This window comes from Dipodomys spectabilis, unplaced genomic scaffold, assembly GCF_019054845.1.
Source record: "Dipodomys spectabilis isolate Male_0828 unplaced genomic scaffold, ASM1905484v1 ptg000459l, whole genome shotgun sequence".
NCBI lineage: Eukaryota > Metazoa > Chordata > Mammalia > Rodentia > Heteromyidae > Dipodomys > Dipodomys spectabilis.
The window spans coordinates 477,520-495,868 of record NW_024871136.1 but is presented as its reverse complement, the minus strand read 5'-3'; the positions used below and the strand labels follow the sequence as shown (position 1 = coordinate 495,868).

Sequence of the window (18,349 nt, the reverse complement as noted above, 5' to 3'; positions counted from 1 at the left end):
TTCTTTATAGGTGTGTATATATGACATTTTTTGAAAGTGGAACAAAAATTACAGGGACAATAGTTCATTTATTTTTGCAGTTTAGGCTCTGTTTAGATTTCTGTCACTCAACTAATAATCTGTTTGAAAGTGATCTAGTACTCTTTTATAATAATATGATTTTTAAGTCTGAATATATGTGAAGGTATTTATAGTTTATAGATATTTTAATTTTAACATTAACACATTATAAAGACAAGTGTCAATAAAAGTTAATAAATTATTATAATTGAAACATTCTGAGCTCTAAGATATTTATTTCTTTGGTACAAAAATTTTTGAGGGGCTGGGAAGGTGGCTCAGTGGTAGAAGCATGCATGAAGCCCTGGGTTCAATTCCTCAACACCGCATAAGCAGAAAAAGCAGGAAGTAGTACTGTGGCTCAAGTGGTAGAGCACTAGCCTTGAGCTGAAGAGCTGAGGGATAGTGCCCAGGCCCAGAGTTCAGGCCCATGACCAACTAAAAAAAAAAAAAAAAAAAAAAGCAAAAAACAAAAGAAAGAAAAAAATTGAGATCTTTGAAATGGTAGCATTATAGATGTAGCTAAAAATGTGTGTATATATCCCTTAGATACAAATATTTTCATGTTACATTGAGAAATAATTTATGTTGTTACTCTGAATCCATATTTAGCTCTGATGTAGTTGGAAAACATGAACATTTATTACATAGAAATTTTTAATGTTTGTTTAAACGCAGTCAGTGTGCAATTTCTTTATGCCCTGAGAAAGTCATGTAGTTTTTTTTAATTATTTCCTGTTTCACAAGTGTTAGAAGCCAAGTGTATACCTAAAAAGAAAGCTTTGCAATGTATTTCAGTAATTTATAGCCCAATAAATAGATAATGACTATCCTTTTATAGTCTAAGTATAGATTGGTTGACTGTTAGTAGACTTTATGTTTAGGAGATGCTGTAATTTATTTCTTGCATTATCCATTCTGGCAAGTCAATTGTAAAATAAGGTAAATAGAATATTTTGTAACTATGTGAATCATTAAATGGGAATGATAAAGTGACAGCTTCTTAGAACAGATTAACAACAGCAATTATTTTACGTGTTCTAATTTCATTTTGTTTGAAGTAGCCATTCATTACTGTATATTTGGGCTGGGAAGGTGGCTCAGTGATAGAGTGCTTGCCTTGCATGCATGAGGCCCTGGTTCGATTCCTCATCACCACATAAACAAAAAGAAAAAAGCCAAAAGTGGTGCTGTGGCTCAAGTGGTAGAGTGCTAGCCTTGAGCTGAAGAGCTGAGGGACAGCGCCCAGGCCCAGAGTTCAGACCCCACGACTGGACCCAAAAACAAAACCAAAAAAACCCAAAAACATTACTGTATATTTATTGAATCATTTGTTAAATAAGGTGTTATTTAATAACTCATTTTAATTGAAGAATGCACCTAGTTTAATATATCCTTTTACATTCATACCAAATACTTCTGCAGAGCACCCTCATTTGTGGACATCATGGCCATTATTAACTTTAGCATTCGTCAATATTCTGAAAGGTCTGGTCTAAACATAGGCCAGTCTTCCTTTCTTTTTCATTTGAAATCTATACACAAATGGTGTAGAAATAAATTGTTGTATGTTAAAATAACCTTTCTCAATTGGAACCTAACCACATTATAGCTTAGCAAATATTTTAATTAAGAGAAGTCACCATGAGAACAGGATGCATTTTATAGCACCATTTTCTGGATGAGGAAACTTAGGTTCAGGAGGTCAATTATCTCTGGTAAGGTTACAAAACTAGGAAGTAATGAACCTTAATAAGTACAAAGGTAGCTTGATTCTCACTCCACCATTGCAAAAGGTCACCTAAAACTTATGCTTACATCCATGATGTAGTAAAACCAACTGGATTTACTATTTCATCTTATATATCTAAAAACTAGAGAAAATAATTATTTTAGACTTTTGACAACGCAACAATGAATGAAAATTATTGAAAGGAGGCAAATCAACAGAAGGAGTTCCATGAGCATTCCAACTCACTACCTAGGGAACTTCTAGATGTTAAGTCAGGAAAAAGCAATCCACTAGGATTTTTTCTGAGTAAAGGAGACAGATTTCAGAGTTCAGAAAGAACAATGGTCAGATTTCTTTTCATAATCAAACAATTTTTTTTATTTATTTAATAAGTTTTTTAATTGTGAAAATACCATACAGAGGGGTTACAATTACATGAGCAAGGTAATGAGTACATTTCTTACCAAGAATTGTTGCCTCCTCTTTTGTTTTTCTCCTACCATCCCTACCCTCCCATCTCCATGACTACACTACCCCCACCCCCCCCTCAAAGTTCTAAAGTTCGTTTTTTGACATAGTATCTTGTATATCTCATTGTTGCAATGGGTCCACCCTATTTAAACAATTTGTTTTTTCCCTTCTCCTCCCCTAATTATAGCAACATCAAATACAGTGAAAACAGGGGTTATACCGTGGGAGGGACATACAAAGCAACAAAACAATCACCTTATAAATATGTGAGAAACAATGTCAGATTTTGAAGGACAGTGTAATAGAGAAGCAAACATCATAAAGAGAGAAAGAAACAACATAATGAAAGGCATCAAAATCTTTAGAGAGCTTTCAAGTCTTTGGGTGAAAACTGTTCAGCCTAAAGGCATGAAAAAAATTGAGACACCCACACACACAAAAAGCCAACAACTGCACAGGCAAAATAATCCTCAAAGTTAACATAAAATCAGGAAATTTTATATCCCCATTAGCCAAGCTGAAAAGTAATCTAACATTTCATGAGGTATTTAAGAGTGTCCACAGAAGGCTGGTGTCCCATTAATGGAACAAACTAATTCTAAAATAAAGACAATTTAAAAATTTAAATTTGTCTAGTGAATGCAAATCTCAAAGGAATCAAACTACTTTCAAGTAACAAACTATTCCAAAACAAAGCTTTCACATATTTAAAGACTACGACAATATCCAGGAACAAACTTAAATGTATTAATGTTAACTGAAAAATTATCCAGTGTATAAAGAGAAAATTGTATACCTTATAGCTTAGTGAGATAGCAATAAGAATTTAAAGAAATATAGAATTGTTAGAAAAGAATGTTATGAAACACTGATATTATTCCATTCTATACACTAAAAAAAGGAGGCTGGGGGGCCTATGGCTCACATCTGTAATTCTAGCTACTGAAGCGGTTGAGATCTGAGGATTGCAGTTCAAAGCCAGCTTGGGGTAGGAAAGTCTGTGAGACATTTATTTTCAATTAACTGCCCAAAGGTTAGAAATAGAGATGTGTCTCAAAGTAGTTGGGTACTAACCTTGAGCAGAAAAGCTCATGGACAACATCAAGAATCTGAGTCCAAACCTCAGGACCTTCCCCCCCAAAGGAAACCCCACAAAACAAAACAAAATATTTGAATATGGTAGATCCAAGGGAGACTTCAAATAAAGCAAAGTTCAGCAAAATAAAAGACAGTAACACAGGTATTGAAAAGGGGTGGGATCAAGGGGAAAGGGATAGATAAATGAAGAGGGCGAAAATGGGAGAATGCAGTCAAGAATTCAATGTATATATATATATATATATATATATATATATATATATGTATATCACAGTTTCTGTGGTATATTTTCACAATGGAATTCTATGCTTCCCTCAGAAAGAATGACATCACCCCATTCATAAATAAATGGAAAGACTTGGAAAAAGTCATAGTAAGTGAAATAAGCCAGACCCAAAGACACATAGATCCCATGGTTTCCTTCATTTGTAATAATTATTATATGTCTAGTATAGTCCTAACAGATGAGTAGAATAGCTCAATAGCTCTGTATATATGACCATATAAGATGATGCTAAGTGAAATGAACCCCAAGGTATGGACACAGAGGTTTTTCTTTGATGGTGTTGTTTTTAATGCACTATGTGATTTCCTTTTGCTTTTGTGGGTTTTTTTCCCTATGGTTTATCCCCTGTTGTCACCCTGGGTATTGTATATATATATATATATATATATATATATATATATACATATATATACATATATGTATATATATATATATATATATATATATATGTTTATCTTAATAGGGGAAGGGACGGGGAACAACAAAATGGTGAGACAAGGACAAAGGGTGAACCAGTGCAACAGCAATACTCACAGTATGTTGGGATTGAACTTTACAACTTGAGAGAGGATTGGAGGGGAAGTAGGAGAATAATGAGGGAGGGGATTACCATAAATTATTTTTAAAAAAAGAATCCAATATATATCCTACAAAATTAAGAAGAGTGGGGAAAGAGATAGGAGGGGCAGGATGAGTGAGAATGGTGAAAGAATATTGATCAATTTCAATTGATCAAGATATATTGTATTCATAAAATTCATTGTTTACTGGCAAACAACAAGAAAAGAGAGGAAACCACAAAAATAAAAACAGCTATTCTTTAGTAATTTACACTGAAATTCTAGAAATGTTGTAGTATATAAACTAGCAAGTGCACAATCCATTTAAAAAAATTTTTTTTTGGGGGGGGGTCCAGTCATGGGGCCTGAACTCGGCCTGGGCGCTGTCCCTCAGCTCTTCAGCTCAAGGCTAGTGCTCCACCACTTGAGCCACAGCGCCACTTCTGGCTTTTTTTCTTTTTGCTTATGTGATGCTGAGAAATCGAACCCAGGGCCTCATGCATGCAAGGCAAGTACTCTACCACTGAGCCACCTTCCAAGCCCCTGCACAATCCATTTTTAACAACAGTTAAGTTATTGTACTAGGAAAAAAGTGGAGCAAAATTTATAGTTTGGATCTAGAAGGTGGGAAAAGAATGGAAAATTTTTAATTATTAAAATTTAATATTTTAAGATAATAGTTTAAATTTAATATTTTAAAATATTTTAAAATAATTTTACTCCTTTAAAGTATTTAAAAATAATGAAAATTAAAAATTAATTGTTAATATTAAAAATTTTTTTAATATAAAATTTTAATCTACCTAAAATTCCAAGTTTCATGAAGACTAGGAGCCTATATTATATTCAAAAATGTCAATGAATGCTAAAAATAGAAGAGATTATGAAAGGGCACCAGGACATTTTATGAATTAGTTGCTGAAATCCAGGGAAAAAAAGAAAAAAATATGTAAAGCAGGCAAAAGGGGAAATGGGGTAGGAAATGCACTTTTTGTACTCAGGGTATATATGCGAAGTAAAACTAGGTAATTTGAGAGGATGACTAGGGTTGGGATAAATGCAAAGGGAAAATGATGGAATGGGTGAAATTGATCAAGATGCATTGCACACTTACATTGACATACTGATTGAAACCCCTTTATACAACTACTTAAAGGAAATTTAAATAAATAAATGAAAAACCAAGAAAAAGAAAAAAGTAGAGCAACTTCTTTAAATTACTGAAAGAAGCCAGGCATCAGTAACTCATTCTTGTAATCAAAACCTTTTGTCCAAAGCCAGTGTGGGCAGAAAGGCCTGAGAGATTCTAGCTCCAATTAAGCAGCAAATGCTTGACTGAGGGTTGATCTTAGGGCCTTGTACTCCAGCTCAGATTTTTTTGCTTATAGCAAGAATGTGAGTTCCCACCCCAATACCTGCACTAAAAATAAATAAGTAAAAAATAATGAAAGAAAAAGAAATCTGTTAACCTAAAATTCTATAGAAAAAAAATAAAATGAAGGTGGTCCTACTTATACAAAAGAAAAGAATATATTACCATCAAGAGTACTCTACCAAAAGTTGTTGAGGAAGGAAAATGATAGCAAAATGAAATATGCTCTTAGTTAACAATAAGAACAATGGAAATAATAAATTTGTTGGTAAACATGAGAGTACTTTTTATTTAAAAAATTTAGATGATAACTAAGTTTTAGAACAAACATTTATTGGAGACTTTAAAACATACATCATTTTGTATGTTCTTCCCCCTATGATTTTGATTTTGGTACCCTGCATCTTGTATATACATTTACCTAATTTGGGGAGGAGAAGGGGAATAACAAAATGCTGAAACAAGGACACAGGATGACCCATTGCAACAATGATATTCACAAGACATTATGTTAAAAATGAACTTTAAAACTTCGGAGGGGATATAAGATAGCTCTTTGTTGCTTTGTATGTCCCTCCCCCACGGTATAACCCCTGTTTTCACTGTATTTGATGTTGGTATAATTTGTGGAGGGGAAGGGAAAAAACAAATTGTTTAAATAGGGATACAGGTAGATCCATTGCACCAATGAGATGTACAAGATGTTATGTCGAAAATGAACTATACATCTTTGGTGCGGGGAGGGGGCTGGTGGGTGGGGGTGGGGCGTGGGTGGTGAGAGGGGGTGGGGTGGAGGGGGGTGTTGGGGGGGTGGTAAGGGGGAGGAGATTGGAAGGGATGGTAAGGGGAAACAAAGGAGGAGGCAACAATGCTTGATAAGAAATGCACTCATTACCTTGCCCATGTAATTGTAACCCCTCTGTACGGTATTTTCACACAAACAAAAAACTTTGGAGGGGAGAATGGGGAAGATTGTGGAGGGAAGGGATAGTGGGAGAAGAAGGGGTAACAATGCTCAACAAGAAATGTACTCACTACCTTATGTAATTGTAAACCCTCTGTACAGCATCTTTACAATAAAATAAAAATTTTTAAAAATACATAAGAGGAAATGTGGAATAAAGCAACACAAATTCAAGTGAAAGAAATTAAAATATACCCTGAAAGATTCTTCTGTTATATGTATAGTAATATAGAAACTCATAATGGCAGTGTATGTAGAGATCCTATCTATTAAAAATCATTAAATGGCAAAACAAAGTGAAAAACCAACAAAGAAATAAGATAGCATTATAAAAACCACTTATATTGCAAATGGCATGAAAAGATGAAAATGAACAGAGAATAGAAAGAAAAATGAAAAATAGGCTATAGACTTAAACACAACCATATCGATAATTACATTAATTGAAAAATTGTCTAACACACCAGCTGAAAGGCAGATATTGTCACCTTAGACTTAAAGTCAGATATATGATACCTTCAAGTAACTCATTTTAAGTACGAAGACACCGATGGATTAAAAATGAATGAATGGCAGGGGGCCTGGGAAGGTGACTCAGTAGTTGAGTGCTTGTCTTGTATGCATGAGGCCCTGGATTTGATTCCTAGCACCACATAAGCAGAAAAAGCCAGTAGTGCTATGGCTCAAGTGGTAGAGTGTTAGTCTTGAGTTGAAGAGCTGAGGGACAGTGCCTAGGCCAACAGTTTAGACCCCACAACCAACCAAAAAAAAAAAAAAAGACAAAATATATCATGAAACATTAGCCAAAAGAAACCTAGATTCTATTAATATCAGATAAAGAAGGTTTTAGTGAAAGAAATATTATCAGCAATAAATAAGGTCTTTCATGTTAATAAGGGATGATTTGTTAAGAGAACATAAAAATCTTAAGTATTTACGTACCTAGTAAGAGAACTCTAAAACATACAAATATAGCAAAAAAATAATAAAACGGAAAAAAGAAGCAAACAGATATACAGTTAGATTCAGTAGTTTTAAGACTTTCTCTTAGAAACTGCTAAAACAAGCAAAGTCAAAATCAGTCAGTACTTGTTCTCAGACTTGAACAGTAACTTGACTATTCCACCAAACAAGAGTCTATTCTAAGAAACACATAAAAAATTGATCAACATGGATGGATATTTGGTGGTAAAAAAAGTTTTAATTGCTGGGTGCCAGTGGTTCGTGCCTGTAACCTTAGCTACTCAGGAGGCTGAGATCTGAGGATTGCCGTTCAAAGCCAGCCTGACAGGAAAGTCTGTGACTCTTATATCTCATAAACTACCAGAAAACTGGAAGTGGGTCTGTGGATCAAGTGGTAGAGCGCTTGCCTTGAGCTGAATAGCTGAGAGACAGTACCCAGGCCCAGAGTTCAAGCCCCACATCTGACAAAAAAAAGTTTTAATTATGACAAGTTAAGAAAAACAAACAAACCCTTTAATCAGCCTGGTGCCAGTGTCACACCTGTAATCCTAATTACTCAGGAGGCTGAGATCTGAGGATTAAGGTTCAATGCCAGCCTGGGGAGAAAGTCTGTGAGACTTTTATCTTTTATTAGCCAGCAAAAAGTCATACGTGTAATGCTCAAATGGGGGGATGCTAGCATTGAACGAAGTACAGCTAAAGAACAGCTCACAGGCCCTGAATTCAAGCCCCCAGTACTGACACAAAAGAATTGAAATCACGGAAAGAATGTTCTTTAATAAAAATACAATCAGGGTAAAACTCAATAAATGAAAGAAATTGGGGAAAATCTCTACATAGTTGGGAACAAAACAATATGCTTGCTATTGATAGGTCAAAGAGGAAATCACAAAGCAAATTAGAAAGCACTTTGTACTTGATGCAAATAAAATCATTGCATATTAAAATTTGCAGAATGCAGTTAAATCAATACATAGAAAATAGTTTAGAACATAGTTAATAGGTATGACATTTGAAAAAGTATTTACTCCAGCAGCACTTTAAGTATAATTAAGAGAGCAAATTAAGCCCAAATAGGAGATAGCAGGAAATGAAAAAAACAAAAAAACCCATAAAGACAATGAAGAATGCAATGAATACAAAAGATTTATCTTTGACAAAAGACTGTACAGACAGGAGAAGACAGGAATTGCCAATATGAAGAATGAGGGAGAGTATCTTTTACACATACCTCATACACATAGCCTAAAGGTAATTTTATACTTTTTTTCTTTTTTTGCCTTGAACTTGGTTAAGGCTTGTGCTCTTGGTTGACATTATTCCTTGAGCCATGTTTCTGTTTTATGGTTTTGCTTGCTAATTGGAAACAATAGTCTTATAGATATGTCTGCCTGGGCTGGCTTTGAACTGTGATTCTCAATTCTTAGCCTCTGGAGTAGTTCAGATTATAAAATTTTTTTAATGTACGTACATTTTGACTACACCTTGTTATACGAGGTGAGGTATGGAATTTTCCACTTGGGTATCATATAGGTACTCCAAAAGTTTGAACTTTTGGAGAATTTAAGATTTTTCTGATTGGAGATGATCAAACTGTAATATCAAACTTATATAAGCTTTCAAGAAACAGATGTGGAAGTAAAGATTGCAAATCAATGCAAGTAAAGATTGCACTTTCTCTGTCTCATGCATCATACTAAAAGCTGAGGAATAAAAAGATGAGAGCAGCTTCTTGTCTTTCAAGAGCTTAAGGTTTATGAAATGAAGTAAAAGAAGCAGCTCTTCCCTGCTATACCATCCATTCTGCCTTATTGACTATTATAGATCAAGGCAGATTTTCCTACATTACATAGCAAGATAAAGATAAAACAATTCCTCTATAAAATAAACAACCATGTACTGGCCATGTACATGTACTTGTCCCAATTCCAACCCTACTTCCTCTGTATGGTTACGAACAATTTAATATCTCACCAAGTATTTGTATTTGCCTATTTCCTTAATATTAAGCAAAATAGGTGGCAGTTGGTTTGTTCACGAAAAGATCACAGCCATAAATTGTAATTCACAGCCAGAACTTATTTTTGTTTATTTGTCTTTTTTTGTTTGTTTTGGTTTGGTTTTGAGACAATCTGGCCCAGGATAACCTCAAATTCACTATACTTTTGCTTTGGCTTCATAAGTGCTTGGATTATTGGTATGTATCAGTCCATCTCAGAAAGACAATTTTTATTCACACTTCCTATTCTATGACCATTTAGTTCATAATGTACAAAATAAAATAGCCATTTAGTTACTAGAAACCTTCACTACACACAAAGTATATTTCTTTCACTTATATTTAATCTCTCCAGCAAATTTAGGGGAAAAAGTCACCCAATTTACAAAATGTGGCCCAAATGACAGTCATAGGTGCTTCTTAGGCTTTTGCTAAAAATAAATGAGCAGATAAATAAAACTTCTTATCTTTAACCTAATCAGAAGAGGTAAATCAATAAAAAACACAACTAAGAAAATGAGGAGAGTGAAAGGGAATAGCCTAAGGCAAGTCCACTGTCAGCATGACAAATAACAGCAGATAAAACAGGGAGTGAGAGACAAATTATAAAAAGAAGATTCAAGAACCACATGCCCTTTAATGAAGGGATAAATACCTTTACATGATTATTAGAAGGCCATTTAATAAATTACGTTATAATGATTACCCAGTCTTACAAAAGAGAGTTTAATTTCCTTTTATACTCTTTGCTTTAAAAAGTAAATATATAACTTTAAAGGGTATTTCTGTTTAAAATAATTACAAAACATAAAATAAAAATAGTTCCAGAAATTAGTCATGACAAATAAAGTGGTAGGTATACTGTAAGTTTCTAAAAGCACTCATTTCCCAAGATATCTTAGAAATTGGAAATAGTTACTGGAGACATTTCAAATACTTTCACACCAAATTATTTGGGCAACCAACAGCATACATTTATATAATAAACATGCAATGTAATGGTTATGAGAATTTAAATGCCAAGAGACAATTCCTGGAAATACAATGTTATTACTTTCTTTCAATTCAAATGTTTTAAGCTATAACTTATTTAAAGTATAGCAAATTCATAATGTCATGATTTTTTTGTTTCTTTGTATGTTCCTTCTGCACAGTATAACCCCTGCTTTCACTGTATTGGATGTCTGTGCCCTGCATCTAGTATATACATTTCTCCAAATCAGGGAGGGAAAGGGAAAAAACAAAATGTTTAAATAAGGATACAGGTTGACCCATTGTAACAATGAGATTTACAAAACACTATGTTGAAAAAGAACTTTACAACTTCTGCAGTGAGGGTGGGAAGGGTAGTTGTGGAGGTGGGAGGGAAGGAATCGTAGGGGGAAAACAAAGGAAGAGGCAACAATGCTCAATAGGAAATTTACTCATTACCTTGTTCATATAACTGTAACCCCTCTGTACAGCATTTTTACAATAAAACATACAAAAAATTTTAAAAAGCGATTATGTGGGATTATTTTTCACATTCTTGACTAGTAATATCAGCCATCAGATGAAAGTTAAATACAGATTTAATATGCTTTAGAATGAAATTTTATAGAAGTTAATATGATCTGGGTTTTTAAAAATTAAACTCTAGGCATACAGTTTTAACCAAAATGTTGATTACAGCTAAAATATCTAGACAAAATTTTACAATTAACTTTCTAACTTCCTAACTTAGAAGTGAATAAAAGCAGGCAGGTTGGGAAGGTGATTAGAATGTAGAGAAGGGACCATATGTGAGTAATGTTTTCTGCTTTTTTCTTCCTCATATGGCATTGACCCAAGGTTGAATCACATTCATTCAAGTGTCATGTGGTACATTGCTAGACAAAACTGTAGTAGAAGTGTGCTGTCCTAAGAGTACAGGAGAAACTTTTGGGTGTGTATTTGTCTTTATTGTCTCTATGAACCTCCTTTATCATTTTTGTTTTAAAATGGCTCTAGTTGAAGAGCTATGCTTTAAAACAATGGAATAGCCAAATGAACTCTTAGGGGAAAGTGCATAGTTTTGGCTAATACACTATTAAATGTGGCATTCAAGGAATTCCAGAGAGTTGCAACAAAACCAAAGCAATGGAACAAAAGCATTAGAAATGGAACTAACTGAGATAACTTATCTAAGTGACACTAGTTTGGGAACAGAGCCAAAAATGTTATAGCAAATGATTTGAAAACTAAACTAACCTGCCTACAAAAGGTAAAACAAACTGCTATATGAATTCACTTTTATCCAGAGGGTTGTAACAAATATTCAAAAATTCAAGATGGAATCTAAACTTACTCAACAAGAGGTACCAGCAACAACATGACATGTAGATTCGAATATAAAAAAAGATATAGAACAGTTGTTTTAACAATGCTCTCTTCCATGAAACTAAATACCCTGAAAAAGAGTAAAGCATCACAGGTTTCCAGCAGAGTAAGAGAAGCTAGAATATAGCACCAAATGGAAATTATAGAACTGAAATTTCATCATCTAATAATTTTTAAAACTTCCTTGTAGTTTTAATAGCATACTGGTGATAACAGCAAGAAGAAACAATAAAGTGTTGGATAAATCAATATAAATAATTCATTCCATTAAAAAAGACATGCAAATTAATAAAACCTCAGGACCTGTGGGGAGATATAATACTATTATAGTCATGCCATTGATTTTTGAGAAAGATAAGAGAAAATATTGTATAGAAAAATGATGCAGAAAAATATTTTATTTCAACTAAATAATGGATGACAACCCCACTGGAAAAAATGTTGTGAAAATTGTATAGATACAAGGTCTTGGGTCTAGTAACAAGATAAACTCTTAAGAAAATCATATCCAAACACATCATAGTCAAACTTTTGAAAACTAATGATGAAAACAATTTGATAATAGCTAGAGGGAAAAAATCAAATATAGGAGAGCAAAGATTTGAATAGTTACACATTTCTTATGAGAATTCAGGGAGAACAGAGACAGTAGGAAAAATTTAAATGCAGACACAAAAGCATTGTCAAATCACAATCTGATAGCTACTGAAAATATGTCAGTAATGATGATGAGATAAAGACATTCCCAGATTAAAAAAATGGAAAGAATTTTTCACTAAATCTACTCTAAAATGTGGAAGTAAGTACCATACAATATATGACAAATACAACGTAACGGGGACACAATAATGTTATTGTGTGGTTGCAACTGTGATTGTAAAATAGTAAAATAGTGTGTAAAAAGGAAAAGCTAGGTATATATATGTATATATATGTGTATATATATATACATTACAATCTCTAAAGCAATAACTTTCAAAGGATACAAACAAATTTAACCCCAAAGTGAATAAATTAAAACATATTACCAAAATCTAATCACATAAACCAAACAAGTTTGAAAAATGAAGAATAGAAAAAAACAGCAGGGTCAATTAGAGAGAATGACATAAAATACTGTATATAAACCAAGAATATCAGTACTTAACTTTAAGTGGTCTAAACACATGGTCAGCCTACATCTGTAATTCTAAACTATCAGGAGATTGAGAAACAGAGGCATAGGGCTGGGAAGGTGGCTCAGTGGTAGAGCGCTTGCCTTGCATGCTCAAGGCCCTGGGTTCGATTCCTCAGCACCATATAAGCAAAAAGCCGGAAGTGGCGCTGTGGCTCAAGTGGTAGAGCACTAGCCTTGAGCTGAAGAGCTGAGGGACAGTGCCCAGGCCCAGAGTTCAGGCCCCACGACCGGACCCAAAAAAAAAAAAAAGAAACAGAGGCATATAGGTGGAAGAAATGTTCTCTCTTTAATTAGCAAAAAGCAGAACTAGAAGCATGGCTCAAGTGTTAGAGTACCAGTCCAGTGAGCAAGCACGAAGTTCTGAGTTTAAGCCACAGTACTTTTGCTCCCCTCAAAAAAGATATATTGTCATATTTTTTTTCTTTTTTGGGGGGGGGTCGGTCATGGGGCCTGAACTCTGGGCCTGGGCACTGTCCCTCAGCTCTTGAGCTCAAGGCTCTACCGCTTGAGCCACAGCGCCACTTCTACATTGTCATATTTTTAAACTCAGTGCTTCATTAAGGAATCTACTTTACCTGTAAATAACAGATTAAAAATAAAAAGATACTATAAAACCATAGTAATCAAAACAGCTTGGTATTAGCATAAGAACAGACCTCAGGACCAGTGGAATAGAATTGAAAATCCAGAAATGAACCCACAGACCTATAGCCACCTAATCTTCGATAAGGGAGCTAAAACAATAGAATGGAAGAAAGACAACCTCTTCAGTAAATGGTGCTGGCAAAATTGGTTAACTACTTGTAGAAAACTAAAGCTAGATCCTTATATATCACCCTGCACCAGAATGAACTCCAAATGGATCAAAGACCTCGAAGTCAAAGCAGACACTCTGAAAGCATTACAGGATGGAATAGGAGAAACCCAAGGTCTCCTTGGTCCGGCCAAAATTTTCTGAATAGAGACCCAGAAACACAACAAATCAAAGAAAGGTTGGACAAATGGGATTGCAGAGCTTCTGCATGGCAAAGGACATAGCTAACAAGATCAATAGAAAGCCCACAGATTGGGAGATCTTCACTAGCCATACAACGGACAAGGGTCTCATATCTAAAATATACTTGGAACTCAAAAAATTAAATCCCCCAACAACAAATCCTCAAAGAAACAACTGCCCAATAAATAAGTGGGCTAAAGACTTGAAGAGAAACTTCTCTGAAGAAGAAAGAAGGATGGCCAATAGACACATGAAGAAATGCTCAACCTTCCTAGCCATAAAAGAAATGCAAATCAAAACAACATTGAGATATCACCTCACCCCAGTTAGAATGGCTATAATCAAGAACTCTAACAACAGATGCTGGAGGGGATGTGGACAGAAGGGAACCTTACTTCATTGTTGGTGGGAGTGTAAACTTGTTCAACCACTTTGGAAAGCAGTATGGAGGTTCCTCAAAAGACTTCACATAGAGCTCCCCTATGACCCAGCAATCCCACTTTTGGGCATTTACCCAAATGTTTACAAACAATACCACACTAAAGCTACCAGCACAACTATGTTTATTGCAGCATTATTTACCATAGCTAAGATAAAGAACCAACCCAGATGCCCCTCAGTAGATGAATGTGGTATATATACACAATGGAATTCTATGCCTCCATCAGAAAGAATGACACTGCCCCATTTGTTAGGAAATGGAAAAACTTGGAAAAAATTATATTAAGTGAAGTAAGCCAGGCCCAAAGAAACATAGGTCCCATGGTTTCCCTTATTTGCAACATCTAGTATATGTATGAGTCAAGCGCAAAAGGTCAGATAATGTGATGTTAGGAAAATGAACCCTTAGATATGTATTTTAATGCTTTTTTATTTCATATATTTGGTTCTAAGGCATTTATAAGATTATCTCTTTGTTGCTTTGTATGTCCCTCTCCCACAGTATAACCCCTGCTTTCACTATATTTGATGTCAGTATAACTTGTGGAGGAGATGGGGAAAAACAAATCGTTTAAGGATACAGGTGGACCTGTTGCAACAATGAGAAGTACAAGGTCATGTCGAAAACGAGCTTTACAACGTTGGTGGGGGGGGGCGGATTGGGTGGGGGGGTAGGGGTGAGGTAGGGAAGGGATGTGAAGGGTAAACAAAGGAGGAGGCTGCAATGCTTGATAAGAAATGTACGCATTATCCTGCCCATATAATTGTAACCCCTCTGTACAGTATGTTCACAAAAAAATTAAATTAAATTAAATTAAAAATAAATAAATAAAAAGATATAGTTTGAGCTAGTGGCTCAAACTCATATTCCCTACTTACTCAGGAGGCTGATTTCTGAGGATCATGGTTTGAAGCCAGCCTGAACAGACAAATCTTGGTGATTCTTCTCTCTAGGTAACAAGCTGTAGGCATAGCTCAAATCGTAGAGTACCAGCTATGCATGGCAAAAATGAGAGCATGAGACTGTTATTTAATCCATATATACTTACATACATACATTCATACACATATAATCATGAATGCATAACCATAATACACAAACACCAGTATACACATATAATATGAATGCATCAGCATAATTGAGACCCAAATAGTTTCATAGTTCCAAAATAATTTCCTGTGCTGCCCTTTTAATTCACCCCTCACACCATCCCATCTTCTGAAATTATTGATCTGATGTGTGTGTGTGTGTGCACGTGTGCACGTGCGCTAGCATTGGATAAGGCCTTGTATTCTCCCTTGGATTTTAGGTGGTTAATCGGAGATGAGTCTCATGGATTTTTTTTATCCAGTCTGCCTTTGTACTGCAATCCTCAGATCACAGCCTACTGAGTAGGATTACAGATGAGAGCCACTAGTCCTGGCTGTTCCTAAAATTTTGACTTAAAAATACCATATAAATATAATAATACTGTATGTAAACATGAAAGTGAATAATAATGATGAATAAAAATGAAGGTGTTAAAATAATCATGTTTACCAAGATAAAGTTATATACATATATATATACATATATATGTATATATATACATATATATGTATATATATATGGTCTCCAGTGGCTCACTCCTGTAATCCTAGCTACTAAGGAGGCTGAGATATGAGGATCACAGTTCAAAGCCATTCTGGAAAGGAAGTTTGTTAGACTCTTATCTCCAATTAAGCACCAAAAGGCTATGGCTCAAGTGTTCAGAGTGCTAGCCTTAAGCAAAGAAAGCTCAGGAACAGCACACAGGCTCTGAGTAGCCCCAGGACTACCCTCTCCCTCCAACCAAAAAAAGATATATGAGGTGTTATATGTCTCAGCTTCACACTTTGTAAGCAAAATTATCAATGTTTCACTTCAAAATTCAGATTTACTTAGTTATCTATTTATTTGTTGGTGAGGAGCCTGGTAGCTGTCCCTCAGAGTTTTTTTCTCAAAGCTAGTGCTCTACCAATTGAGCCATATCTCCACTAGTGACTCTGCTTTTTAACTGGAGATAAGTGTCCAGAGCTTTCCCATGTTTGCTGGCTTTGAATGGAAATCCTCAGTTCTCAGCCTCCAGTCTAAGTAGGATTACAGATATGGCCCACCAGCTCCCACATGGAATTTACATTTTTATTTTGGAAAGAATGTGTTACAATTTAATTGGTAATGATTTTATGAATCCATTCCACTTTAAAAATCAAGCTTTTAGATAATGAGTATTAGTAATTTGGAGATACATTTCAAATTATTTAATCAGTTATGGCATCATTAAAGCAATGACTTAGGTCTGGCATTAATAAATAAGAGCAGCATTATATCTGAATGTGTCTGAAATATTTCCCCATAAAATATGGCTTTAGTTATCAGGAGCCTCTAAGGAAGCAGTCACTCCCACAAACTGTATGTTTTTAGTACTTCCAAAACAATAAATCTAAAATATTTTTCATAATTCTGTTTTCTTGAATAAGATGTGCTGAGCATAATTTGTCTTTCTAAATTGCTCTAAGTCCTCATTAAAACACTGAATCCTAAATCTGAGAGGAACCTTGGAAGGTACATACCTGAAAATGACAGAGAAGCTCAATACCTACTTATACTAAATATAAAGCATGATGATTTTTACATGCTTTACAATTTAAGAAATATGAGCTCACTAATGGGTGCTGGTAGCTCATGCCTGTGATTATAGCTACTTGGGAGGCTGACATCTGAGGATCATGGTTCAAAGCCAGACCAGGCAGGCTAGTCTATGAGAGTCTCATCTCTAGTTAGCCGCCAAAAGCCAAAAGTAGCTGTAGCTCAAGTGGTAGAGCCTTAGCCCTGAGCAAAAAAGCTCAGGGACAGAGCCTAAGACTTGAGTTCAAGCCCTAGGACTGGCAAAAATGAATGAATGAATGAATACAGAAAATGAGTTCACATCTTATTTTGTGGAAACTGAGATTGGTAGGCAAGAAAAGTTGTATAACCTAGCATTTTACATGCTAGGAAATGGATGCTCAGGAAATTAAATGATTTATCAAGTTGTCAGCAGTGGAGCTAAGCACAGAACACAGGTCATCTTATTCCTATAACTGACATGTGCCGAGTAGGTGGTAAGATACATAGAGGTTAGATTCAGAAATCTTGGAGTATACTTAAATTACTTATTACTTCAACATTTAATCTCCTAATTCAACTAGCTTTCCCACTGCAGCCCAATGAGCCCTGTTCTTATGGAACCAATGACATAAATAAGAAATCAACACTCAAAGTGAATATTTTTAAACTCTCTGCTTATGTTTCTCCCAAATAGTTAAAAACGTTCTGTGCTGTCATTTAATATCTTAGACCAAGATAAGTAGGGTACGTGAGGACAATAACAAGTTATCTTGCTTAAATGGGGTAATGTAGTTGCTGTGAATGAATGAAAAAGAATGAATTTCATGCAATTTGAAAGAAAAATTGTAGCTATCTTGAGAAAAGTGGCCTTTCTACTGAAGGCTACTGAATTTAAACTTAAAAGGTCTCAGCATTGCATATTTTCCAAGTTATAGATTTGGACAATAGTAGCTTAGTACAGTATTACCTGCATTTGACTGTGGGCTTTTAGTGAGGAACAATCCACTGTAATTTTGCTGTACTTTGTAAGTTCTTATCATACGTGGATCAGTAAAAGTTGTAGCCAACCAATGACAGGGCATTCCTATGTTACTGGGGCATCATTACATTTGGCTCTTTTCAGTAGGTCTGTCACTGTAGAGAAGACCACAGCCATGACCCTAATTATGTATTCATAGATTGAAGATCGTTACCCACCTCAGTACCCATTCCAAAGAACCTTGCTTCTAAATCCATACCAGA

General features: G+C 34.9%; 1 protein-coding gene across 2 annotated transcripts in view; it reads left to right on the top strand.

Moving 5' to 3' along the window:
- Hdx (highly divergent homeobox) overlaps positions 1-18,349 on the top strand; it is a 128,797-nt gene that overhangs the window by 14,276 nt on the left and 96,172 nt on the right. Inside the window, exon 1 of one of the 2 annotated variants that reach the window (XM_042668591.1) lies at positions 16,557-16,571. The exons of the other annotated variant lie outside the window; for it this stretch is intronic. The gene's annotated coding sequence lies outside the window, so the exon portion shown is untranslated. Of the gene's footprint in view, positions 1-16,556; positions 16,572-18,349 lie in introns of those variants that run through there. 2 annotated transcript variants of the gene reach the window in all.